This window comes from Ailuropoda melanoleuca, chromosome 3 (assembly GCF_002007445.2).
Source record: "Ailuropoda melanoleuca isolate Jingjing chromosome 3, ASM200744v2, whole genome shotgun sequence".
In the NCBI taxonomy this organism is placed as follows: Eukaryota; Metazoa; Chordata; class Mammalia; order Carnivora; family Ursidae; genus Ailuropoda; species Ailuropoda melanoleuca.
Genome location: NC_048220.1, coordinates 17,800,494 through 17,815,606, shown reverse-complemented (window position 1 = coordinate 17,815,606; position 15,113 = coordinate 17,800,494). Strand labels below are relative to the sequence as shown.

General features: G+C 37.4%; 1 long non-coding RNA gene across 1 annotated transcript in view; it reads left to right on the top strand.

The window, feature by feature from the left end:
- Positions 1–15,113, top strand: part of LOC117801460 — a 165,693-nt gene that overhangs the window by 101,283 nt on the left and 49,297 nt on the right. The window contains exon 4 of the long non-coding RNA XR_004624006.1: positions 783–858. This is a non-coding gene — a long non-coding RNA (uncharacterized LOC117801460). The remainder of the gene's footprint in view (positions 1–782; positions 859–15,113) is intronic.

The following is a 15,113-nucleotide window of genomic DNA, read 5'->3' as shown; positions in this document are numbered from 1 at the left end:
CCTGGGTAAATAATCATTCTTTGTGTTTAATTTCTATTGTGTATTCACAGTTTCCGTTTATGGGCAGAGTCATGGCTTAAATTAAGCTGACCTCCTAGGATTTCATGTTCAATACTTTCCCTTTCCTGTTACATGTTGTTAAAGTGCTAGGATATTTCGGGGTGGGGGGGGAACACTGGCAGAGTAGCTAGGGAGTGCTATCACACACATCCGTATAGAACAATCCAGTAATTTTTGGACCCCCCCTCAAAGGAGCAGACCATCTGGCTTCCAGATTCAGGTGTATGGGACATGCAGTTAGTGCTCCTGGGAATTAGCAAAGAAGCAAGCTGTACTCACATGAACAACCCCCTGTAACTCAGAAAAACCGATAGGTAGAAAATCAATACAGCATTGATTTGCAGTCAAGAAACTAGTAACTGTCAAATTGTCAAAAGAGATGCATAGTCAGCCAAAATAATCCTTCCAAGGCCCTTTTATGAGGGAGGTCTGCAGGCTTCCCCAAATATTTTCTACCTCTGGACGGTCTGGACTACAGACATCAGAAAAGTACGTGAAGCTCTTGGCTCTCTCCTGGGGACTCCTGAGAAGATAGGAAAATCTTCTTATGCATGCATAGGAAGTAATGCAACTTGGTGTAAGAAGAAAGAGGATTCCTGTGAATGGAAATACCATATCACTACTAAGTTATAACCAGGATATTTATTTATTATTAGGAATATTTGGTAGAAAATGTCTTCTGAAGAATTTATTTATGTCTTTCCCTCGTTGTTTGTATTCAGATTTCACTTCGTGTCTGAGTCTTTTTAGAACTTTTGGCCAGGCATTTAAACCAACCTGCAACTTGTATCAAAAACCGTAAGTACGAACAAACTTGCTAACCCTGAACCAAAGATAGACCAGTCAATCCGTATTGGCTTAAGATATGGTTAAATGAAGGGGTTTGTTTTGATTTTTTCTTTTTTGAAATTCCAATTAATAGGTTTGTAATGAAATAAACACATTTTTTTAAAAAAATCAAGAACATCAAAATATTCTCAGAAATAAACTGAACAAAAGATAAGGATTTTTAATTACAAAATCTGCAAACAAAGGGAGAGATTGGGATCACTGCTGAGGCCTTCAGAAAGATTCATCATATTACTTGAGATGTGGGAAAGATTAATAAGTTTTTAGTTGCCATGGCTCTTTTCTTGCCAGTGCCCCTACTTGACTTTAGGAAGTTGATTATCTGAAACTTGGATTGCCTCCTACACTCTCCTGGTACGGTCTTGACTAGAGAGTCCTTGGAATGGCTAGGAAACTGTTAACCAATGAAATCATTGTTCCGTGCAGTCCTTTTAGCTCCTGAAGCTTATAAGGCACATTAGATACTAGCTCCAGCTTTCTGAAAAATAGAGAAAAAAAATGTCTAATTTTCAAGAGGTATTATAGAAAAGCTCTCCCTCTTATGCTTGCATTATTTAAAATAATTACTGTAACACCTGCACTTAGCTTTCTCTAAGGAGACCTCAATTTTTCGTACTAGGCAAAAATAAACCCACACTTACCCCAAGGTCACGTGGCTAGCTAGGACCCAGATGCAGCTGTCTGACCCAACACCTGTGTCCCTTTCAGCCTCAGCACATGGTTTCGGACAGTGTGGCTGTCCTGTGACCTTGCACAGTTCAGAAGAAGAAAATGTGGCTACCTTCTCATTGATATAGGATTTTTGAAGTCACCGGCCAAAACAGGACCAGATTTAGGTGCTTAGGGCTGTCACTGCTACCTCCTTGAGTTTGATATAAATAGTCTGGCGACCTGAAGAGGTAACACAATATGATGTGGTGGAATGAGAGCTAGAACTCAACATCTCAGTGTCACGGTTCCATCATCTGTGAAATAGAAATAAGCATATTTTCCTCATATAGGTATTGCAGGGATTAAAGAGAAAAAATGTAGACAAAATATCTAGCACCAATGTCCTTCGCGTGGCAGGCATTCAGGAAAGCTGACTTTTTTCTTCTCCTATTGAATGTGAGACACTGTGTCATCCATTTTTTTGAGTGGGGAACAACATTCTCTGTTCCTTTTTTTTCCCAAGGAAAATGTGGAAGGGAAAGTCCGAACAAGGACAATCACCTTAGGGTATAGAGGAGAAAATGTACTCAATTTGTACTGACTGTTCTCCTGCAGGTGTGAATGTTCCCTTCCAGATATTTCAGCACGTGTGTAAAATACTCTGAGATAATTCTGGCATTCGTCTGTGTGGAAAAAAGTCCAACCTGGCTGAGGGGTTGTGGAGGCTGGATTAGGGCCTAATTGAATAGGTTATGAAACTCTGTAGGTTATGTGCTAAGGCCTTCACTGTTTTTGAGGTTAAGGAAGGCAGCCTTTTCAGAATTTTTATTAAGAGAAGGAGGGGTTCTAATTAAACATCACAAAGGATTTGAATTTTAAGAACCTGGATTTAAATAAAATGTATTGATGGAAGCTAAAACTGTAATATACCTTACAAAAAACAAATAATCAAAACCACCACCACCAAACCAACCAACCAAAGAAAGGAGTGGCTTCCTACATTTAATGGCAATACCTTTGAACTTTTTCCTTGAATACAACATGGGTTCCTGTGTGGGAAAGAGCTAAGTGGGGCGTTCTTTGAAGAGTGGGGTCCCCTGTGTTGCCTCACCCTGGGCCTGTCACCAGAGCTGAGCCCTGCAGCAGGAGCTCATTGGGGAAGTGATTTTGAAGACATTAATTGGGAAGAAGAGAAGAAAAAGGATGCCTGTTCAATGGTGCAGGGGTCCCAAAAGCCCTGCTCAAGAGCTGCTGCTTTGGCTCACCGTGTGTTGCTCTGAGCTCACAGGGTGTTGCAGCTCTAAATTCAGAAGAGAATGTTAGATTCCTGAACAGTACACTCAGCCAGAACCAAAGCACAGCTCCCCAGACTGGGAAACGAGCTCTCCCCTCTTTTCCTGTTTCCTCAACCATGATCACCCAGAGGCTGAGCACCATTGCTGGAGCTCAGTAAATTGGCTTGGAGATTCCAGCAGCTGAAAGAAGGCCGGTACTGGAATGTTCTCCCCTTGAGATGAGAGGTAATAAAGCGAGACTGAGGAATGGGGGATTTAGGAATGGGAGATTTAGGAATGGGAAAGATAAAGTAAACATGAATTCCCATTTGTCTCCTGTCTCCTGCGGGGCTACGTCACATATCTGTGTGAGGAGGTCTGCTGTGTTTGTATCTCATTGCCATGGTTACTTCACGTGTCTTCCTCTGGCCTGGCATCTTCTTTTATTCTTGTCTTTATTTATTTCCACCCCTCCCCCGCTTTCCAGCTGTTGAAATTTCTAGTCTTCTGTTTTCTTTCTAATACATTCATGCAAGCCCTTCCAAGCCTGATAGGTTTAGTGATTGATATCCCCTTTTCACCTCTCCCAAAGGGTTAAATGCAAGAGATTTTCTAGAGCTAATTTAAAAGAATACATCTCTAAAAACATTTTTTTTTAAATTGGAATCCCTTTGTATTTTACACACGTGCTGATACAGATTGGGGTGTAGCAAAAGGGGGGTTTCTGCATCCCAACACTGGAGATCTTGGTAGATCCCAAGCAAGGTAAAGTAAGTTTGTCTTCAGTTAGTACCCTGATAGCCCTAGAGAATATTGAAGTATAATTTATTGTGTCCAAACACGTTTTCTGTGAGGATGATACCTGAGTAAATTACCAAGTCTGTACCTTCATAATATGATTATCAAAGTTTTTTTTGATTATCAAGTTTAATGAGAACTTGAAAGTTCTTCTTATCCATGTCTCAGCCCTAAGTGCCTAAATCAAAATTTAAATTATTCATGCACATTTAAACCAGAGTACTTGACATTCTCCTAATATGGACCCTTCTTCTTCTATAACATATTTAGGCAAGCGAGTATGTTGCAAAATCCTTGATATGGTTGACATAATACAACTACATGTCTAATATTAATTATTTTATTGCTGAGTGTCTGCCTTTGGGGATTATACCTTTTTCTCTTTTCTAGTAACCCTGTTCACTTCTTTTTCTACCCATCTTGGCTTGTTCATTTATTGCACAGATGCTGAGCGCTTGTAAGCACGTAGTGCTCTGGGCTGAGAATTAGTAATGCAGCGGTGAGCAGACAGACATGGCTAACATTGATGTGTTGCCTTACGTGCTTTGTTTCTTACCAGCTTCTCCCTGACTTGAAAGAAAAAAAAAGCTCATTCTTTGAGGTGGATATCAAGACTAAAGAAGATTTTGTATATATGTAATGGAATACTATTCAACCATCAAAAAAATGAAAGCTTGCCATTTGCAATGATGTGGATTTAACTAGAAGATATGATGCTAAGTGAAATAAGCCAATCAGAAAAAGACAATTATCATATGATCTCACTCATATGTGCAATTTAAGAAACAAAACAGAGGATCATAAGGGAAGAGAGGGAAAAATAAAACAAGGCAAAATCAGAGTGGGAGACAAACTATAAGAAAAAACTATAGGAAACAAACGGAGGGTTGTTGGAGGGGAGTAGAGGGGAGGGGAGTAGGTGGATGGGGTAACCAGGTGATGGATATTAAGGAGGGCACATGATGTGATGAGCACTAGGTATTATATAAGACTGATGAATCACTGAACTCTATCCCTGAAACTAATATACTATATGTTAATTGAACTTAAATAAATAAAATAAATAAAGTACTTTTAAAAAAGAAAGACTTTTAAACAAAGCAATGCTAGTCTTCCAAACTTGATGAATCTTATTTGGAAAATGAAACAGTTTGGCTTATAAGAATGTACTTTGGAATCAATAATTTATCAAGCTTTGTAAAGTACCTACAAAAAGGGTGTGAATCACTCATTATGATAAGATATATCAGAAGTAAAACCCAGAGGCAATCTTTGGGCAATGTATGACATATACATGTTATAGTTTCACTTATTTCTACTTTTCAGTTTTATTTTTAAAGTTTTTTTTTTAAGAGATAATTTATATACAATGAAATGGACAGATTTTAAGTTTCAGTGGAATGAATTTTGATAAATGCATATGGTTATGAAATACCTACCTCTATTAAGATATGTAACATTTCCATCATTCCAGAAAGTTACTTTCCCCCATCGAGTCAATCCCCTGCCTTTCTCCAATCCCAGAAACCACCTCTGTTCCAAATTCTCTCACCACAGATTAGCAGATTAGGCTTGTCTGTTCTTCAACTTGATAGAAATAGAATCAGATAGTATGTATTTTTTGATTTCTGAGTTTTTTTCCCTTGCATACTAAGTTTTTGAGATTCAACCATATTATTGAATATATCAATACTTGATTCCTTTTTTGGTATATTCATTGTTTGGATATACCACAATTTGTTTATCCATTCAGTTATTGATGGACATTTGTACTGTTTTTAGTTATTATAGTAATGCTTATTATACAAGTCTCTTTGTGTACTTTTTTTTTTCCCCCATTTCTTTTGGGTAAAGATGTAGAATGGGATGTCTGGGTAATAGAATAGGTTTATGTTTAACTTTATAAGAAACTGCCAAACAGTTTTTCAAAATACTTTGATTATTTCATATTACCATTAGCAACGTATGAGAATTCTCGTTGCTCCACATCTTCACCAATTATTTGTATGTCATTCTTTTTGTGGTTGATTTCATGAACATTTACATATTATGACATGAGTCTTAAGTTAGAAATAGTTATGTGAATATTTTGTACTAGTCTGTGGCGTTCTCCGAAATCTGTTGCTATGTGCTACTTATTTCTATGTTTCATCCTCAATTAGTTTGGACTTTTGAAATAGAAAAGTTAAGAATTGGGGTGCCTGGGTGGCTCAGTTGGTTAAGCATCTGCCTTCGGCTCAGGTCATGATCCCAGGGTCCTTGGATTGAGACCCGCATTGGGCTCCGGGCTCAGCAGGGCTTCTGCTTCTCCTTCTCTCTCTGCCTGCTGTTAGCCCTCCTTGTGCTCTCGCTCTCTTTCTCTCTCTGTTAAATCAGTAAATAAAATCTTAAAAAAAAGTTAAGAATTTGAATTTTCTTTTAAAAGATTGTTAAAGCATGTCTCCTCTGAAGAAATAAACATAAGCCTTTACCACCTAAATGGAGGATAGGCCAGTGAGTATAAAGCAATTAGGAGTTAAAATTTCAAGTGTTTTCTCATCACACAGGATTACAAAATAGTTTTTATAAGAGAATGGAAAGGCCTATACTGAGTTGTAGGCAGAGAATAAGAAAAAAGTGATGAGAAAGACTTGAGAGAGGTGCAAGAGAGGGGAATGACTGATAAAGCCAGGTGGATGAAGAAGTAGGAAGAGATAATCTAGGAGGCAGAGATGGGGTTCACTTAGGAAAGATACCTGGCACTTTACCAGAGGGAGAGGTATGGAAGGGAAAGGTGAAAATACGGACATATGTTGAGAGAAAAAAGGGAATTAATAGGATGTCCTGTCAAATGGCTTTGATCTAAGTAAAGTATACGGTAAGTCTTTCTAGAGACTGAGAAAAGCATAGTTGGACTGGGAGCTTGAAGATGAGGTATTGCTGTGGGAAGTCTGAAAGAGATGAGGAAGAGGACTGTCAAGCAGAAATTAAGGGCAGTGATTTAAAAGGCAACCCCTTGGTTCACTGGTCAGAATATTGGCAATAGCACTTTTCAGATAAGGAAGGGAAAAAGTGTTAGTGTAGACATGGGCATTTAAAAAGGTAGACAAATTAGTAGGACAAGATGGTGACGAATATCAGCCGTTGAAAAAAACTGTCACTGAAATGACAAAGTCTGTTTCTATCTTGAGGAACAAGGAATTTAAGATCAGAGGAAGGCACCAAAGAATACAGAGCTCCTGAGAGCAAATGTATTAAATGATGTTAGAATTAGTTTAATTGTGGGTAGCCATATGTCTTGAAGCCCTATTTCTTTTTTCATGGGAATTTTCATTTAGGTATGGCTGACTCAGCCTTTATTATGGCATTGTGGACATTCTATTTTTCCTGAGAGCTATTGAAAATCTATCCAAAGTAGGATGAAAAGAATTGTACACCATGACCAAATGGTACTTATATCAGGTATGCAAGTTTGGTTCAACATTCAAAAATCAATTAATCTATCACATCAACAGACTAAAAAAGAAAAATCACATAATCATATTAATAGATGCAGAAAAAACATTTGACAAATCCAACACCCATCATGATAAAAAGCTCTTAGTAAACTAGGAAAAGAAGGCAATTTTCTCAACCTGATAAAGACTATCTACAAAAAAACTATAGCTAACATCACACTTAGTGGTGAGAAATTCAAAGTGTTGCCACTAAGATCAGGTACAAGGCATGTATGTCTCCTATCATCACTCCTTTTCAACTTGTGCTGGAAGTTTTAGCTAATGCAGTAAGACAAGAAAAAGAAATGAAAGGTATACAAATTGGGAAGGAAATCATAAAACTGTCTTCGTAGATGACATTATTGTCTATGTAGGAAATCTAAATGAAATGAAAAAAAAATTCCTAGAACTCATAAGTGATTATAGTGACGTTGCAGGATATAAGGTTAATATAAAAAGTCAATTGCAAATCCTATATACCAGCAACAAAAAGGTGAAATTTGAAATTAAAAACACAATACCATTTATATTAGCACCCCAAAATTTGAAATACTTGGGTATAAACCTAACAAAACATATACAAGATCTATATTAGGAAAACTATAAAACTCTGATGTATGAAATCAAAGGGGAACTAAATAAATGGAGAGATATTCCATGATTATGGATAGGAAGATTTAATACTGTCAAGATATCAATTCTTTTCAACTTGATCTATAGATTCAAAGCAATCTTAATCAAAATTCTAGCTAGGTTTTTTTTTGTTTTGTTTTGTTTTTCTGTTGTTTGTTTTGTTTTGTTTTGTTTTACAGATATTGGCAAACTGATTCTAAAGTTTAGGTGGAGAGGCAAAAGACCCAGAACACCCAACACAATTTTGAAGCTAGAGAACTGATACTACCTGACTTTAAGACCTAGTATAGGGGCACCTGGGTGGCTCAGTTCGTTGAGCTTCTGCCTGTTGATTTCAGCTTAGGTCATGATCTCAGGTCTACACTCAGCATGGAGTCTGCTTATCCCTCTCCCTTGGCTCCTCCCCCCATTCTCTCTTTCTCCTCTCTCTCTAATAAATAAACAAACAAAATCCTAAAGAAAAAAAAAAGACTTAATATAAAGCTACAGTAATCAAGCCAGTGTGGTATGGTGAAAGAATAGACAAATAGATCAGTGGAATAGAATGGAGAGGTCAGAAACAGACTCCTGTAATATAATCAATGGATCTTTGACAATGGAGCAAAGGCAATATAATGGAGCAAAGATAATCTCTTCAAATGGTGCTGGAACAACTGGACATCCACATGCAAAGAAATGAGTCTAGACACAGACATTACACATTACAAGAAAATTAACCCAAAATGGATCATAGACCTAAATGTAAGACATAAAACTATAAAACTACTGTAAGATAATATAGGCAAAAAATCTAGATGATCTGAGGTATGGAAATGCATTTTTAGATGCAATGCCAAAGATACTATCCATGAAAGAAGTAATTTATAATCTAGACTTCATTAAATTTAAATTTTTTTGCTCTGCAAAAGACAATATCAAGAGAACTAGAAGACAAGCCATACACTGGGAGAACATATTTGTAAAAGATACATCTGATAAGTGACTGTTATCCAGCATATACAAAGAACTCTTAAAACACAACAATCAGAAACCAAACAACCTCATTAAAAGATGGGCCTCAGATGGGCTTCAGAGGGGAAGGGGGTGGGGGAATGGGATGGGCTGGTGATGGGTAGTAAGGAGGGCACGTATTGCATGGTGCACTGGGTGTTATATGCAACTAATGAATCATGGAACTTTACATCAAAAACCAGGGGTGTACTGTATGGTGACTAACATAATATAATAAAAAAATATTATTATAAAAAAAAAAAGATGGACCAAAGACCTTAATAGACACCTCACCAAAAAAGATATACAGATGGCAAATAACACAAAAAGATGCTCCATATGGTATATCATCAGGGAAATACAAATCAAAACAACAATGAGATACCACTATGTACTGACTAAATAGCCAAAATCCAGAAATACTGACAACACCAAATGCTGGTGAGAATGTGGGGCAGGAACACTTACACATTGCTGGTGGGAATGCAAAATGGTACAACCACTTTGAAAGACAGTTTGATGGTTTCTTAGAAAACTAAACATGATCTTTGGAATTTACTCAAGTTGAAAACATATGTTCACATATAACCTGCACATGGCTGTTTATAGCAGCTTTATTTATAATTGCCAAAACTTGGAAGCAACCAAGATGTCATTCAGTAGGCAAGTGTATAAATAAACTGTGGTATATCCAGAGAACAGAGTATTTTTGGCTTTAAAAGGAAATGATCTATCAAGCCATGAAAAGACATGGAGGAAAGTGAAATGTATATTACTAAGTGAAAGAAGCTAAGCTGAAGAGACTACATACTATGATTCCAAAACATGAAATGCCAGTAAAGAGGAAACTACCCAGACAGTAAAAGGTCAGTGACTGGTGTTGGGGAGATGGGGCAGGGAGAGACGACTAGGTGGAACACACAGGATTTTTAGGGCAGCAAAAATGGTGGTTACATGTCATTATACATATGTCCAAGCCCATAGAATGTACAACACCAAGAGTGGATCCTAAAGTAAACTATGGACCTCTGGTGATTATGATATGTCAGTGTAGGTTCATCCTTGGTTAAAAAATAAATATCATTCTGGTCAATGATAATGGGAAAGGCTCTGCAATGTGTGGGAGCAGGAGGCACAGGAAATCTCTGTACCTTTTATCGATTTTGTTGTAAGTCTGTAACTGCTATAGAAAAATCAAGTCTTTAAAATAGTTCTGTCAAGTGTGCCTTCGTGAAAGTGATTCTTTCTTGCTGGTCATTTGGTTCCTTTCCTTTTGAACAATTCTTTCTCGCTGGTAATTCTGTTTTACATTTGGTGCTACTGAGCTTGTGTATTAAGTTTATTTTTGCTTTGCAGCCACAGCTCCATATGTCTTATAGAAAATGAGACACTAAAAATAGAGGGAGAACAAGAGAGAAAGAAAGCAAGACATATGGGATCTTTATGGGGCTTTAGGTGAAACAACGTACCTCCATCATGAGCCCCTCTCAGAAGGTTGAGAAGGTTCATTTATAAAGTTTCTATCTCTTTAACGTTCTTCATGTCTTAAGTAAAAATTTCTAACAGTTATTGAACAAATTTCATCATCTGCTTGCAGCTTCTAATTTTCTCTCAATCTTGCAATAAATACACTCAATTATTCTGCCAAAACACAGTCTCTTGTGAAGATAAATTTAAGAATAAAAGTGAAGGCAGGAAATTGACTTACTTTAGCTCTGGCTTGGTTTGTAATAGAGCCAGCCCTCAACCTGATTTTCCTCTAACACTAGTTGACTATACTTATTCACTACAAAAAATTAATAATACCTCTGAATCAGTGTTTGACATAATAACAACCCAATAGATTCCTTGACTAAATATTTCCATTCCTCAGTCAATGGTTATTGTCATATAAACCCAGATTTTCCATCCTATTTTCTGTTTGGCCTGGGAGAAGTGGCTTGTCAGTTGTATCTAATTTTAGAATTTTTAGAATCTTTCTGGAGTCTGGTATTATTATCTATCTGTTATCTATTATTACCCTTCTGGAGTCTATTATTATCCCTCCAGCTTTAATTATTCTTCCTTTAAGTTGTTTCAAAGCAGTGGGCAAGTCTCCTCATCTCAAGGGAAGGACATGGTCTTGTGACTTAATCCAGGAACTCAGTAAATTGCACTGTTTCAATTTAATAGTAGTGAGGGGAAATGCAAGGTATAAAAGTCCCAGTCCTCAAAGAAACAAGTATCTAGTTGGGGAGGCAAGACATATGTGGTTGAAAAAACAGCTAACACATGAGGTTATTAAATACCTAATGTTGGCTTTTAAATATGTGCCGTAGAAATTTAGACGCAGGAGAAATCACTGAGGGCTGGAGAACTCAGGAAAGATTTTGTGAAAACACGGACACTGGAGGATAAATGGGATTCTGAGAGGAAGATGGCAGGGGGGAGGCAGTCCAGGTGGAAGGCATTGTATAAGTGAGGGACAGAGAAGGGAAGGCTTATGAGTACTTGGGAAATGGTAATTAGAACAGAATAGTTAGAGGTGCCTGGGTGGCTCCAGTCAGTTAAGCATCTGCCTTCGCCTCAGATCATGACCTCAGGGTCCTGGGCTCAAGCCCCACATCTGGCTCCCTGCTCAGCGGGGAGTCTGCTTCTCCCTATGCCCCTGCTCATAGAATCTTAAAAAAAAAAAAAAAAAAAAAGAGACTAGCTAGAGAGCAAGACTTGAGCTCAGAAATGGGAGATGAGATGAGAAATCTAAAGTGAAAAGAGCAGTGGTGGATCTTGAATACTACCAGTCCAGGGACTTTGGAATTTGTTGTGCGGGATGTAGGAGGCTATTTTTATAAGCAGGAGAGAAAATGATAAACTTAAACCCACTTTCTGTATTACTCTCAGTGGACAAAAAAATTACTGTTAGCTTTTCTCTTCTGTGTACTAAAATTTTAATTTCCTGCAACCTAATTATTAAATTATGTTTATCTCTTCCTGGAATTAGATGCATCTCTGAATCCATGCTCCGTTCTTTTAAGGGTACATTTCACCACAGTTGAGAGCCTTAATGAGACATTATAGTTTTTGTTTTGCTGCTGGAGATGTTCATGTAAGAACATCTGAGTCAACTGTCCATTATTAGGCTGACTCAACAAGTCAGTGGCTGTGCGGCATGAACCGTAGGATCCTACTGCCTGGTATTTAGTTTTATTTTATTATTATTTTTTACTATAGAAAGCTTTTAAAAGATTTGGTGAGCTCTTTATCGGAAAGGAGCAGGTCAGTTTTCTTTTGGTGCTATAGAATCCCCCCAGATTGATGATGCTAGTGAAACTCAGATGGCCCAACTGAGAACTGCTTGTGTCTTGGAAGAACGGAGTTGTCTGACAGTGGTTGTTCATGGGAGGGGGGAGGGCAGCGAAACAACCGCATATACTCTTCTGGACCTGCTATCTTTCTGAGTGACTCAGTACTGGCAGTGGCAGAGATAAGCAACCTCTTGGTCTTAGCTAGAGAAAACTTCGCTTTTATTTGACCAACCCTGTACTCACCAGGTCACTGCATCCTGTATTCATGGCTTCACAAAGCCCTGCTTTCATTCTTATTGGAGGCTGATCTCTATTCAGGACCTTTGTTGTTGATGACCACCGAAGGAAAGGAAAGAAATCTGATGTTGGCTGGGGTAGGACTGTGAAGTGAAAGCCTCTTCATTTCAAAATGGTCACTTTCCCTGCCCAAGCATTGCCCCTTGCTTCTGCATCTCCTAGTTTGTCCTAAGCATTAGATTCTGGAAAAATGTGAATCCTGCCCTGTTAGATAGTGAAGTTGTAACTCATCTATATAACCGCGTTGAAATTGAATCTTAGTGATTTAAAATGTGTTTTATAGCAGAGGCAGTATATTTGATTAGATTGTCCTTTTGAGTCAGGGAAGACTGTTATCATGAAAGCAGCTACCTTTTTTTGTATATATAATTTACCTGTCTTTAGAATTTTAGACCTAACAGATTTTATAGATCGTTCATTCCAGCCATCACATTTTATAAATGAAGAAATTAAGATTCAGAGATAGCAACTTATATGGTGACCAACCAACCGTCATGATTTGCCCTGAGCTGCAATGCTTTCAGTGCTGAGGCCCATGGGGGTGAGTTGGCTATCCCAACAACCAATTAACCAACTCCAAGTCTCATAGCAGTTATTGGTATCCTACAGATAAAATCCATGCTTTCTGACCTCTGGTGTAGCGTTTTCCCCATGACCGCATAATGCAATAAAAATATTTCCCCATTCATAAGAAATATATCAATATTCTAGAATAATGACCGGTTTGACTTTGTGTTCTAGGATATGTATGAAAGTTTTCTCCCACTTCTGATTTGAGCCATCTCATCCCTAAGAACTCAACATTAGCATATCAATTTTAAACCTAATTTAAATTTAATAAGGATAGTAGGATATTTCTGTCTTTAGTGGATGGCAAAAAAAAAAAAAATCAATGAAGTATTTTGAGGATAGCCAAAGAAAGCATTTGTTCTGGAAATTCATTTAGGGCTATGGGATCTAAAATATACAAGGCTTGGATAAAAGGCATAAGGCAGTGGATAGGAGTTCTTTATTAATAAAATGAGGACAATTAACCCCAGCACAGTTACTAACAACTTTTCTAGCTCAAATTCTTACGGATGTAGCTATAAAGCAGTGAAGTCAATTGATACATGAAGCTTTCAAATCATCTCATTAATTTATAGGCCCAAATTTCTGCAACTCCTTTGTCCCCTTGTAGTAAGGGCAAAAGGCTTTAAAACCCATTGATAAAATGGTTGATAAAACTTGCTAACCTATGCGAAGGCCTTCTTCTATTATTCCTTAAATATTGGTGATCTGTTAGGTTCCTCTTAACCTTTTCATGCTACATGTTGTCTGGAGGCCAACTCATCTTCACCCATGACTTCAACCACTACTTAGGGAGAATGGAAATACTGTGTGCCTGCCACCACACCTTTCTCCTGTGCTCATGACACATATGGCTGATTTCTCCTCGTGCTCCTTCCCACTCAACCTTTACTTGGCCTCATAGTCCTTTCAAGCATATGTCTTTAGTCTGACACTACAGACAGACTGCTCAGAATTGGCACCAAATCTATTCTTGGACCTACAATTAGTTAACCTTGGACCTAGTTTAAACAAAACTTATCTAATTGAGTCCTCCTTCAAGCTGTGTATCTGAATGTTTGACAGCCCATCTCTGCCTGGATGACCTCAATTTCAACATGTCCAAACATGAAATCTTCATTTTTACCTGCAAACCAGTTTCTCCTCTGTCTCCCTTATACTTACCATCTAGTTAGTCATCAAAACCTATGTTTTATTCATTCTTGAATCTCTTTTGGCTCTTTCTGCTACTTTCTATCCCTACTGTCACTCTTTTACTCAGGTACCTATAAAACCCACTTGCTAATATCAGTGACTTCATTTTCCTGTCTTCTTTCTACATTGCTATAGGACATGACCATGTCATGACCATGTCATTCCTCCTTTTAGGGATCCCTATAATGACTCTCCCATGGCCTTCAAAATACATTTCAAGCCTCTTAGCTCAGTTTATAAGATCCTTGTCATTCATCTGTGCCTCTTTCCAGGGATGTTGACATCTTACCCATTTTTATATTTGCTGAAGGTTTCACTAATTTGCCTTTCAAAAAGACAATACTGGTTTGTTTCACTAATCAAGTCTTCATTTCCTAATTGTTGATATTCTGTTTTATAGCTATCTTTTTGTATTCCTAATTTATTTGTATTTTTCCTCTAATAAGTTTCTTAATGTGATACTTAGATTAATGTTTTAATGTTGTCATAAATGTTTTTAAGGCTCTGGATTTCTCATGCACTTTGCTTTGGCCACATCCGAAATGTCATGTTCTCCTTGTCATTCAGCTCTGACTTGTTTATACTTTTGATTTTTACTTGGGATTTACTCAGGATTTATTATAGAAAGATACTTGAATTTTTTTTCTCTTGTTCATTTATTATGCATCAGGGTTAGAAAAATGTAGCTGAAATAAATTCTCCATTTTGAAATATATGGAGTGTTTGTATGTATGTGTGTATGTCAACTTAATACACAACCAATTTTTGAAAATATTCATGGAACTTAAAAAGAATGTATACTATTTTACTGTTAAGGATGCTGTTCTCTCTAAATGTATCAAATGAAACTTATTCATTGTGATATTCATATATTATTTTAGAACAGGTTTTTTCAATGGTACCTTTTCTGAGTAAGGATACAAGTATATGCTTCCCAAATATTTCCCTTGTTCTTATCTTTCCGTGAGAGCTGGGCTAGGTATGGAATTCTAGGTTCAGTTGGCTTTCAGAATTGTGATGATATGGTTCCTTTGTTT